The sequence below is a fragment of the Daphnia pulicaria genome, chromosome 1 (genome assembly GCF_021234035.1).
Source record: "Daphnia pulicaria isolate SC F1-1A chromosome 1, SC_F0-13Bv2, whole genome shotgun sequence".
NCBI classification, from domain to species: domain Eukaryota; kingdom Metazoa; phylum Arthropoda; class Branchiopoda; order Diplostraca; family Daphniidae; genus Daphnia; species Daphnia pulicaria.
The window spans coordinates 24,713,964-24,726,875 of NC_060913.1; the positions used below are offsets into that span (position 1 = coordinate 24,713,964).

A 12,912-nucleotide genomic window follows, 5' to 3' on the forward strand; every position below is an offset into this window, starting at 1 on the left:
TTGATTTCCTGGATTTATTATCTAATAATGTACGTCGTCGTTCTATACCTCCCGTTGAACGGGAATTTTCTTCTTTCTCCTTAATATTGGATGCACTTAGGTTGGATGCACAGATTTCTTTTCAATATCAAAAGAGATACGATGATGGAGCTGCTGCTGCTGCTGCTTCTATATCTTTCCTTCCCCCCGATGCCCGGCACACTAGACTATTCCGGCTGTTTATATTGAAAATGAACAGATGGGCAGGACACACTACTAACACGCACCCCTCGACTCTCTCTCTCATCTATCGTCGAATAAATTGTATCAAAGTATACGGCCGGCCCGGCTCTTTCTCTTCTTTGCAAAGGGAAAAATCAGTGGAGGATCGATTCGAGTTTCTCCAGAGACTAAACATATATTATAAAACATTTAAAATGGAATTTTTTTTTTAATTCCCCAGGCTCCTGGGTGACTATTGTTTTGTGTGACGGGTTTCGGGTCTAAAAGTTTACAAATGTTCTGTGGGTTGAATGCAAATTTTTACTTTTAGTGTTATCTCGAGAATGGTAGTATAGGGTTTAAGTAAAAACTTGTTGTTACGAACTGGTTAATGCTAAATTAATCGGATTCGATTTTTAATTTCTATCGATATCTTAAACTAGCTAATTAGAATATTAGTGTCGTCTGCTTTGGTCTTTGTCTTTCATAGTTGTCGAAAAAGTGAGTTATTAATCACCATGCTGTTTTAAGAAGGTGAATAAAACTAAGAATCCCAATAGAATGATTATGAAAGCCTAAAGTGAACAGTTAAACATGCTTAAAGTTTGTGAGGTGAAATGTTGGTGCCTGAATAGCCTTAATATCATGTTAGACCCATGTTGATGTATGGCATTATGTGTGCACTATGTAACCCTTTCCTTTTTTTTTGCAGATTTGAGACCTGAGCCAGTCATCACAACCACTACCACAAGATATGCACCAGTTTGGATTTGGCTGGTGTTGACCTGTCATCACCAACAATCTCAACATCATCACTTGGGTAATAATAATTTTCGTTAACTTTTGTTAACCTGTGACCTGCTACAGATATTTTAATGATACATGACTTGCATAAGTGCAGTGCATTACATATGGACACCTTAAATTATCTCCTGTTTATTAATAATTAAGGTTTACCCACTATCCCATTTTCAACTGTTTCTCATCCTTAATGTTTCTGTCAAAATCTTTTTCGTAACCCATTTTTGATTTTTTGTTTAGATAAACAGCATCCTGTTTGATGGATGGTGGATTCAACTCTTCAGCATATGGAACACTTGTGGAAGCCTGGCTGTATTTCCCAGGCTTTAAGGTAGGACATATGCCAGTTTCTATTCTTGCCTTTTGGACTATTTGGTGGCGTTGATTGTAAATCGTGACATGGCACGAATTACAATTATTCCTGAGCTAGGCCGTTGAGTTGACTCAGTTAGGGTTCATTTTGAAATAACTCTTTTGTTGAACGACTGCAGATCAGTCCTGATTTTGTACCTCACAATTTTTGTCTGTTGGGTAAACCAACTATTTTAACTTTAAAACACTTAAAGTAAAGTGAAACTAGACAATTTTTATGAGCAAGAGGGACTTGCCGTCCCACCGGCACTCTCTTGTTGCATCGCATCTAGAAAATAATGCGGAAATGATCTCCGGGATTTCTCGGAAGCTTTTACTCCCCCCTCCACACAATGATGGGATTTGACTGGATTATAACGAGATCCTACGCCAATACTTTATGGTATATACACTTAAAGTAATGAAAGATTTTCACGTATCCCCCCTTTTTGTATTTATTATTTTTGATCCGCAATCAAAACGAATGGACTGGGCCGCCAATAGTTCCATCCGGCCGCCTCCTTTCTCCACTTGTTTGGTCCGTCTCTCATTTTCGACTGATTTAATTGGCGTCGAGTGAGTGGAAGAGCTGATATCCATCCGGCAAAAGGGGTTTTTATCTTTCTTCTTCTTTCGGAGATCTGGTTGTGCGATGATTTCCCCTTCCGAGAAGCGGCTGTCGTACCCTAGCTCGACGGACAGGAATGTATATGTGTGCTGGGCTGTTGCGGGCTGTGCAACAGATGGCCGATAGATTTCTCCGTCCGTCCCGTCTGTCTTGTATCTCTTTAGAGCCCATAAGTATAAGCGGCCTTCGTATTAGCCGTGGGCCGTCGCATATTTACCTGAAGAAAAATAGAAAAGGAAAAACCTTTTTTTTTCTTTTTCTTTCTAGAACCCCCTGATTTCTTTATCTTTTACCCCTCGGGCTGTGTAGCATCAAAAGCTATTAGTTTGATTTCATTCCTCAAATGGAAGGGCCCCCCAAAGAAAAACCAATCGCTTTTTTCTTTTTCTTCCCCCAGTTGTTTTTGCCAGATGATTTATTGCAATAAATGAGTAGAGAGAGAAAACTCAATTGAACGTGTGTGGGGGATGATCCTCAATTTTCCTCCGGTTGACCTCCGTTCTACTTGGTAGGAAAATGAAGACGGCCACCTGTGTATCTGTGCGATCCGACCAAGAAAAATATAAATCAAGAAGAAAAAGAGGTGGAAGAATGTTAATCATCATCGTCGTGTCGTCCAGTGCATCTCACTGGACAATCGAGTAGAGTGTCTTTCCGTGTGTGAGGTCCGTCTCGGTTCATCAACCAGATTGGATTGGCACACAGCAGCAACTTGAGCAAATGACCAACTCTCTCGATGGCTTTTTTCTTTTTTACTATTCTACACAATAGGTTTTTCTTTGAACGGACCCTATTAAATAGATTGGTGGCCCCCAAAAATCTTTTTATTCTTTTTTTATTTTTTACTTTCCGGTTTTTGTTTTGTTACGATTTGATCCTTTTTTTTTGTTATGCGCCGATTTCCCAGTTTCCCACCGGGGTTGTTCCCAGTTGGAAAATAACCCAAAAAAAGAGACACGGACTTTATTTTTTTTTTCTTTGTGAGGAGGATTAAGTGATGTAATAACACCGAAAAGGGGAGAATAAGAAGAAAAAGAAAATTCCTTTCACATCAAAATCGGCTTAAGTCGATTCTTTTTATTTCCTGGGCAAAAACTACGACGCATTTTACCTGGGAAATATATATTTGAATAATAAAAAAAGGAGGGATGCACAACAATCGGAGAGTGAATGAATCTGTACATTTGTAATATCCTTACGCCTTTTTTCTCTCTCTCTCTCTCTCTCTGATATTTTATTATGCGCGTATGTATTTAAATTGCGATTGAATGGTCGGATGCTGCAGGGCGTTTTTTTTTCCCCAGCTGGAATAATGTATAATTTTTATTTTTTCGCTCTTCTGACCCCGAGAGAGAGAGAGACGGTAGAGGCCGCGGGTCGATAAATTTGAAAATTTATAGCACTTTCACTCTGCGTGAGAGCGGGTCGGCCATTGAACGACGCGCGCGGTATTTTCTCATTTGGCTCATCTTCTTCTCCTTTGACCCATTCGACAAATATTCCTTCCCCTCCCCCCACTCCTCCTTCTAGAAAAAAAGAAAATCAACATGGAACAAACGGAAATTATGAGCGCCGACAAGGCGTGTGAAATCTGACGCATTTTTCGAATCGCTGGAATTCCTCACCCGCCAGAATTAGGAGAAGATAAAAATATAAAAAGGAAAAAGTCTCTTTTTATGAGGAAAAACAATCCGGCACCTCATTACGTCATAGAAGCTACTCGGGGGAAAAAATGTCTTTTTTTTCCTTTTTAATAATTTCATAATTTGATGATGGCGTTTTTTATTGTTATCCACTAATCAGCCGGGACACTAGAAGAGTAGAAATCATTTTCTGGGGGGTTAAAGAAAGAAAAAAATAAAAACGTTTTTTCGGGGTAGAATCCGTGACGAATCTGCGCGTCCGATTTTGTTCTCCAACAAAAAAAGAGAAAAAATTAAAATTAAAAAACGACTCATCCATTCCCATTAACTCGCCGTTTTTCCTGCGCCTTTGGGTTGGAAATGATTATTTTTTAAGGGGTCGGTCATGAAAATGAAAGAAAAAAAGTTACACGTCGGTCGTGTGTGTGTGGGGGGGGGGGGTTTCTTTATGTGTTCTCCTTTTCTAGAAATTTAAGAGACATCACACATTGTGTGTAGGTGTAAAACGGCCGCCACCGCAAAAGATAAAAAAAAAGAGAAAAGATAAAAAAATAACATTTTTTTCAATTGAAATCAAAAACTATTATTCTATTGCGTCGTGCTGAGGTAAAAGTAAAAAAAACCTGTGGTCACCTTTAACCTTTTTCACACACATACAGGATATAACACACACACACACGTGTGTCGTCTTTTCTATTGAAACAAACGAAAAAAGTAAATTATAATTTCATTTTTTTTTGGTCGAAATTAAAAAAAGGAAAAAAAAAAAATAAGAAAATCGGGAATGAAATTTATCGCCACCCGAAGCGACACACACACACACCGAAATGGCTGCGGGGCCGTGCCGGAATAAATTAAACTCATTTCCTTATAAACGCCCCTTTCAAATGTAATAATAAAAAAAAAGGCAGGAGAAGAAGTATAGAAGGGGGGGAAAGAAGAAGAAAAAATATGGCGAGCTCATCATCATCTTGCGGTCTGATCCCGACGTGAGGAAGAAGAAAAGGGGAAAAGAACATATTCACGCCCGGCCATTATGAGCCTAGACAGCTATTACAAAGCTACCTCTTTTCTTCTTCTTCCCCCCCTTTTTTTTACCTTTTTTCTTTTTTTACTTTTTTTTTAATTTGTACATTTCTTTTCGGCTCCTCCCCCCCTTTCAAATAAATTTTCTCCCGAAAGAAATAAAAGAAAAGAAAAATCCCGACATTTTCATTTTTTTTTTAAAGAAAAACGAAACGCGCGTCAATTTCAAATTGTCTTTTTTTGGCTTGTTGTTGTTGTTTTCTTTTCTCTTTTTCTTAAATGATCTCATTCCCACTTGCACCCGAAGAAAAAGCTTTTGAGACAAATGAAAAGAAAAAACGTACGTGATAATGAGGAGGCACGCGGACTGTTTAAGATAGAAAAGCAAGCTTATCAGCTCGCCGCGAAGGGATAATCGTAAGCCAGTTGAAAACTGTCTTAAATGAAAAATTCAGGGCCTATTGTTAACTCGGACTTATTCACAGTTCACACTTTTCTTCACAGACTTTTTGGTCTTAAAACGGTATTTTTCTGTCAAAGTTCAATATCCTTGCAAGTTATTAACGTTTAGTTTGCTCAACTCAAATGTTCCTATTTTTACAAATAAAGTTCAATAATTGAATTTAAAAATAACCATTTTTTAGTCAAATAACTGCAAAACATAAATGCAAATCTGGTTGTTGCGTCATGGATGGGACATCAAAGATTGCGTCATCACGGCGATACTACGGACATCTGGTGGTGATTTGATTGGGCGGAATATATTCGTAAAATTATTTTACTCATGTTTAACCATCCATTACGAATATATTTCAATAAAAATTATTCGACGAGAAGGATGAATTTTTAACTTAACACGTTAAATAAATGACACTTACATATGTAGTGGAAAGTGAAATTTAAACCTAAGGTGAAAAGTTGTAGTCGCCACCGCCAGATGTCTTTAGTCGTTAAGCAATTATTTTAACAGTTTTTCATTAATTACAGAAGAACTAATTAAGTAAATGAAATTATTTTTGTTCTGGTCGCACCGCATATTTTTTGTCTAATTTTTAAGACCAAAAAGTCTGAAATGTGTCGTAAAAAGCCCGAGCTATGGAGCGTTACATACATACATACATACATACATACATACAGACAAAGTGACATGGCTTTTTTTTTTCTGCGTATGCGATTATTAGCTTCGCCCTTCGGGCTCGCAATTATATAGATTGGGGTCAGCCGGTCACGCGGATGTAACACTCTTTTATATTATTTAGAATATTACAGATATTCTTTTTTCATTTCTCTGCTCTTTTTTTTCTATTTTTCTTTTCGTTTTGCGGGCCCCGTGGGGCTGACATATGCGGGAAGAAAGAAGAAGAAACAAGAGAGAGGGGGGAGACTCCCGCAAAAGGTGCGGCGTGAAAGAGCAGAAAAAAAATGTTGAGCGTCACGATCGTCCAATCAGCGCGCGTGCAACACAATCAAATCTCTAATTTTTGTAATTCTTTTTTTCAAATTTCCCGCTTCTACGAATCACCCGCTCTTTTGTGTATATTCAAATCGAACCTGTTGCTTTTCATAATAGGACACGAAACCCAGCAGGTTATGGGCCTTTCAGCTTCTTCTTCTTCTTCAACCTTTTTTGATTTTATTTGATTATTTTTCCGATCATCGTTTCATAAGGGGGTTGGTGCTACCATGGAAACGACTGCCCACTTTTCCTGCCGTGTCATTATCCGGCCATTTTGTTTGTCTTCTTCTCCTATGGGAGAGATGTACTGTGTGCGTCTTCCATTTCATTTGATAATTGGGCGGTACACCTCGTCACCGTGTCCCATCGAATCCCGCTAGGAATAAAAGGCTGACAAGCCCAAAGAGTCGTCTGCTTTGATTTCCTGGTTCCTTTCTTAATTGGGCGGAATTGAATTACGTTAGACAGTCGAAACGATTCATTAGGAAAAGCAGAGATATTTCTTTTTCTTATTTGGACAAAATGTTTTCCTTGTTCCTTGTTTTGGCATCTCTCCGTTCTTCCAACGTCGTCACGGGTTAGCGGAGAAACCCGAAAACCGTCGAACCGAATGAGAGACCCACGGCCCGGCCCGGCCCGGCCTCCGCCAGATGTGCGGCGACGACAACAACAAACGAGGCGGATGGCGACGTCTAGAGAGAGATGATAAATCACTCCCTCCTTACTTCTTCTTTTTCGTGATATCTAAATATATACACTCGACTCAATTTCCCCTCCAAATATACTTAAAAGATGAATAGTTCATTTTCGGGCTATACCGTTTTTCCCGGTAGCTCGTTAATGTCGAGATTAGTCGGATTTTCTTTCTTTTTTAATAGAAAATAGAAGAATCTTTTCTTTTTGGGTAGGCGAACCTTTTATGTTTGGCCTTTCAGACGTCGTACGTGTACTGTGCACATGTATATTCTCTACCCGCGGCTGTTTGTACCGTGTACACGTTTAATCATCTTTTGATTCGAGTCTCTCATTTTTTTTCCAGCTTCTTTGGCCTCTTTGATCAAGTCACTCGTACCCTAACGAGTGGCTTATTCTATTATATAAAAAAATAATTTCGGCGGGCTTTTTGAAAATGTAATTTGAGATGTACTTACACCGTCATAATATTTGAGAACCGGAAGGTAAAAACAATAGAAAAATGGGAACAGGATCCGTCTACACACGACTTTTGTGTGTGTGTGGGAGTGGGGGGACTCAAGTGAGATATACATTGAAACCATCAAGGTAAAACAATTCCTCGAGTGTTGTAACTTGGAAAAAAGAATGATGACACCCTTCAAATAATAAGGAAGACTTTTTCCTTTATTTTCTTCCAGTAGCTTTGCGTGTGTTGATACTTTTGTGGTGATTCTCTATTGATACCGGTGACTCTCCACCCTCGTCTAGGATAAAAGGTGGAGAACTAGTTATTTTTCCAACCCCCGTGATACTCTACTATTTATGAAGATCTCTGGAGGCAATCACTTTTTTCGTTTCTTCTTCTTCTTCTCCAAGGTCTAAAGCTGCGTCAACTGAATGATTCAGCCGTGCGATAAAGATTGAATGATGATGATCGATCCCACCGGCTCGATAAACCCACCGGCCCACCACTTCTGAACACACACACGTGAACGGCATTTGCGTGGCATTTACCAGCAACAGCAGCAGCAACAGCACAACCCCCAGTTGGCCATCGATGAATCACCTGGGCGACATACTTTTCTCTTATAAGAAAAAAAAGAACACAAAGTTGGTACGCACACACACACACACACGTTATTTGTCTTTTTCTTTCTTTTGTTTCTCGCTTTGCGTGCGTGGCAATCATCCATCCATCCAATCCGGAAATGTCTCTAATAATATATCAGGGACACTCTCTCCTTCTCTCTCTGCACACAACAGCCCAGTCTCAGCAGCAGTCGTCCTCATGTATTCGTGACTGTTTTCAAATGTTTGGCTGGTTGGTTCTCTGCTAGCTGCTAGCTGCTAGCTGCTGTATAAATATTAGATTGGAATCCATTCCACTTCTGTGTATAGTACCGAAACTCTCTCTCGCCCGTCCAAATAAACAAAAATCCACTCTGGATCAACTCTCTTCCCCCTGTATACACATGAGCGTTTCTAAACAGAAAACTTGTAGCTGCTCCTCCGTGTCCCTCACATCGTCATCTCTTTTTCAACAGGGGGGCTTTTGAATAAGTTGGATGAGTGAAACTTTTGAGATGAGCTGGAATCCCATTTGTGTGAGGATCGATTCCGCCGAAACTACTACGGTACTCTGCTCCGTTTTGAGATCGATTGGGAAATGGAATTTCTGATGGTGTTGGCGCAGTAGAGTTTGTTGTGTGTCCAGTCATTGGGGGAGGGGAGAGAGAGAGACGAATGGGGTCAGCATCACTCTGCTCGATTAACTTTCAAGGGTCCCGACCGAAAAGTTGTTGTTGTTGATGGCTGTGGGGTGGTGGTGGTAGGGGGGAGAGAAGCAAATGTTTCCGATGACGAATGCAATTGTAATGCGGTTAAACACGCGCAAGTTGGTTGGTGGACACTGGACAGACACGTTCCCCCTCTCAAATACAAAAATTTCTAAACAAAGTTGTTCTACGCAATCACCATTAATATAGCCCCTGGTGTAGTTATTATTTAGACCTTGCCGATGAATATGCCCATAGAAAAATGGTTGTGATTTGTTCGTTTTCTTTTGTGTGTCGAGAGAGAAGAGAGGAGCTGGAGCGGATGGGCATCTCCTATTCCTCCTACTATATATAGGCGGATGTGTTTGCCAATGTTCACACACACACAACACCCCGAGGTTTTAGATTCTCTCTCTTCTCCGTAATGAAATTCGATGAATATTGTTCCCTGGGTGGAACAAATATCAAACATTTTCTTATATGTATTTTTAGCAGCAGCTAGCTAGCTTAGCTAGGGAGAGAAAGAGACGATGGTGGTGGTGGTGGTGGTTTCAATGACACTGATCAAGTTACGTCAAAAAAACCTCACCATTGCTGCCGGTGCTTCTGCTCGGATGGCCGGGAATAGTATTCTTATTATTTATTTATTTTTTGATTGTTATTTCTCTCTCTTCTGTGTTGCTGTAGAAAAGAGATTGACTCGACTCACCTACACTCCTCCTCGGCTCTCGGTTTACACGACCAGATTGTCATTACACACACAAAGTTCAAAAAAGCCCGCCCTATCCCACCCACCCTGAAAAATAACCCCCCCACTCGACAGTCCTAGACTCTCTCCAGCTCTAGGGTGTAATTGTGTAGTAGGTGATGCAACTTTTGATTTTTATTCCAAGCCAAAAAAGAAACCTTTTATTTTGATATCAAAGACCACCATCATCGTGAGATAATTTCATTTCTACACCCGCAAGAAAACACACGATGCATATCATTATTTAAAAAAAAATAATAAAACAAAAACAAAAAGCTTTACACGTTTCTCTTTTCTCCAGCGTGACCCGAGCCAAACACTCTTGCAAGGTCGTCACGAATTCTTTGATTCTTTCTTGGTCTTTCCGGGTCTTGTACGTACACATCCGTGAGAAGAAATTTTTCGTATTTTGTTTTATATTTTTAAAAGGACGGAAGTTACTCACAAGTCGACACCTTACGTAAAAAAGAAAAAATCGGAGCTGTGGGGGAAAGAAGAGAAGTAAAAAAGTTGTAGCCCTCGAGACTCTTAAAAAGTTAAACAGGAGCACCGAGAGGGAAAAAAATGTAAATGTATCTTAACAGTTGGCGGTTTTTTTGGGAGATTTTTTTTTATTTTTTTAAAAGGCAGTTTCAAATTCACCGCCAAAATAAAAATACAGTCGATGATGTGGGTACCCCACAAGTTTCTTTTTTCGTCGTTAAACTTTTCTTTTTTCTCTCTGCGTAAAAGTTATACAACTTTTTTGCCATTCTTCTTTTTATTTTTATTGTCTATTTCATTTTGGCGCCTTTTTTTCAAAACGAATTTAAAAATAAAAAAAGAGTTTGTGTTTGTGCGCTACTGTCGTGTTCCGGTTGAGGGAAGAAGAAGGTTCAACTAGTCCGTTGTTTGTTTGTTGTCGTGTTGATTTTAAAGTGCGACTTGTGTCGTCGTCGTCGTCTATAACATTTGACGGTGGCGGGGAATAACTTTTCGGGGGTGGTGGTGGTGGTGGTGGTGGTGCTGAGGCGCCAAAATCGATGTGACGATTGCCTTGAGTCATGGAGGACACACGGGTGCGTCTAAGCGCGCCCGAGTTGCCAACTGACAGATGATCAATACCGACGACGGCGGAGCGCTCGGGCGTCGTTTCGGAATAGCGTCGTCGCCCCCGGTGTCCAAATATTAGCTCATTATTTATGTACGCCGGCGGGTAGTTTCAGCAGCTCCTATAAACAGCCCAAGCGCACCCCTTTTTCTTTTTCTAACACTCGCATCACCTTTGTGTGTCGTCGTCGTTTGCTGTTTTATTGTGTTCACTTGACAACGGGAAACATCCATCAACTGATTGGGTTCGACTCGTCCCCACCAATTCTTTTCTGTTGCATTTCAGTTAATTCCCAAACGTCCGTCACCGTTGAACCAGCAGATGTCGGACGTCAATCGAACGAGTTTGAACGCGGAGGTTCTTTCTCAGTCTCAAATGATTTCCAAACTAAAATATTACTGGGAAAAACAAAAAAAATTATGAAATTCGGGTGTACCTGAATTTCCTCATTTCCATTGAATATTTGAATTCACGCGCCATTCCTTGCGAGTTATGCGCGCTGAATTGTCAAACTGAATTTTTGTTTTTCTTTTTTTAATTCTCGAGGGTTATTATTTCCTCCCGTTGTTTATTTACATGGGGGGGATGTGGCAACGGCCGGCGGAATGTTTGCGGCTGCCGCGCGTTTCGGTTGAGAGATGACAGACGGACAGACCCTGAGGCTTTCCTCTCTCGAGAGGCTCCTAGCTCCTTATATATAACTCGATTCCATTTTCTTCTTCTCCCAAATAAATAAACCACCAGTCCCGCCAAACTTTTTCTTTCCTTTTTTTCTCCCCCTTCACGAAAATAAAAAAAGCGGATGTGTGTAATCCATCCGGATTGTTGTGTTGGGTCGAAAGTATAGTGGAAATCAAACGACGTCGGCTATTTCCCCTTCCATTTTCTTTTGGGCTTTTTCTTTCTTGGTGGGCGTGAGGATTGGATTCCGCACGAAAAAACTCGCCGTCCGGCAATTGCCGGAGCGTGACTGGCTAAATAACACGAATCCGCACTCGTCCTTTTTCTCTTTCTCTCTCTCCCGAGGCCGGGTGTTGGGTGTTAGGGTTGCTGAAAAGTGTCGCCGTACATTTGAATGAAATCTACTCGTCGTCGGGTAATAATATCAAAATAAACACGACGGAATGGCGGAGCAGGAGGCGGGAGGAGGAGGAGGAGGAGGGCAGGTCTATTTCTGAGTGGTGTCGGGACTCGACGTTTTTTTTCTGTCACGTGATGCGGCGCACTTCTAAGACACAAGAACGACAATCCTCTCTCTCACACATTTAAAAAAATAAAACTTTTTCTTTTTTTGGGGGGGCTATTGTTATCCCGAACGAACGAAGCGAAATGTTTTTTTTTGTTTCTTTTCTACCCGTGTGGGTTACATCCTCCCCATTTTTTCCCTCTGTGCAATATGATATAATAATATGCTAACGCCACACACACACGTACTACGTAACGGCAACTTTTCACGTAGGGAAAAGAGAGGAGGGGGGACTGGTATGAATTTCATCTGGTGGCCCCCAGTCACGACAACTTTTACGTTTTCCTATTTTTTAAAAAATAAATTTTTGTTTTTATTTTCTTTTAAATTTTTTCGTGTAAAATTCCCGTTTTGATTAAGAAGAAAAAAAATGTTCGATTGAAAGTTGGAACTCGGCGAATCAAATTCCAATTTGAAATAGACGAGCGCGGATCGAGTTGGCCAAGGTAAAAAAAAAATAAAATAAAATGAAATGAAATCGGTTCGATCGGCTGAATGATTTTGATCGCATAAGAGGATTGAGTCGTCGTACGTGAAAAAGAAATTGGTTGCACGTCATTACGTCGTCCCCTCCAACCACCAAACCGCATCTCTCTCCCCTCTGAAATTGGTTTTTTTTTCTTATCCGATTTCGTTGCTCCTGCACACACACACACACAGGTGAATTGAATGATTATTAAGAGAGGGGAGGTGGGGTCTTTCAGAGTTTATTAGTTGCTTTTGCACGGGGACGAAAAGGGGATTACACGCACAAGGGAGCCGGGATTTATAATCTTTTTCTTCTTTTTTTGGGTTGTCCCGTATTATATATCTCTCTCCAAACCCCCGGGGTTGCATCATAATAATCCGCTCTTTACAGATGTGTAAATACACTCTGCAATATTGTATACATTTACTATCCTACTACTACGACACACACACACACACTAGGGCTGTGTGTGTAGATCATAGTCTAGGGCTTTCTAGTTACAATAGACACACACAAGTTGAGGAAATCGATTATGATTGAGAGAGAGAAAAGATTGTCGATTCTCTTCCGTCGAATCTTTTCTGATTTTTCCAACAGGGGAAATGGATACAACACACAAGCCCGAGCTTTTTATATTTTTATATTCAAACCCCCTATCCATCTATACTTTTTTTTTATTCTACAAAAGAGTCTTTTCTTTTCTATTTTTCTATGGATAAGTTTTTGAAGCAGCTGGACGTGTGCATCGTTTTTTCCGGCGAATAGAAAAATGGGTGGGGGTTGTTGTCATCAATAGGTGGCGG

The 12,912-nt window shown here is 40.4% G+C and overlaps 1 long non-coding RNA gene across 1 annotated transcript; it reads left to right on the forward strand.

Annotated features, from left to right (window-relative positions):
* The first annotated feature begins 705 nt into the window (after positions 1–705).
* On the forward strand, positions 706–8,347 carry LOC124320155. Its single transcript, XR_006913789.1, has 4 exons — positions 706–735; positions 914–1,021; positions 1,243–1,333; positions 7,658–8,347. It is a non-coding gene; the product is annotated as an uncharacterized LOC124320155 (long non-coding RNA).
* The last annotated feature ends 4,565 nt before the right edge of the window (positions 8,348–12,912 follow it).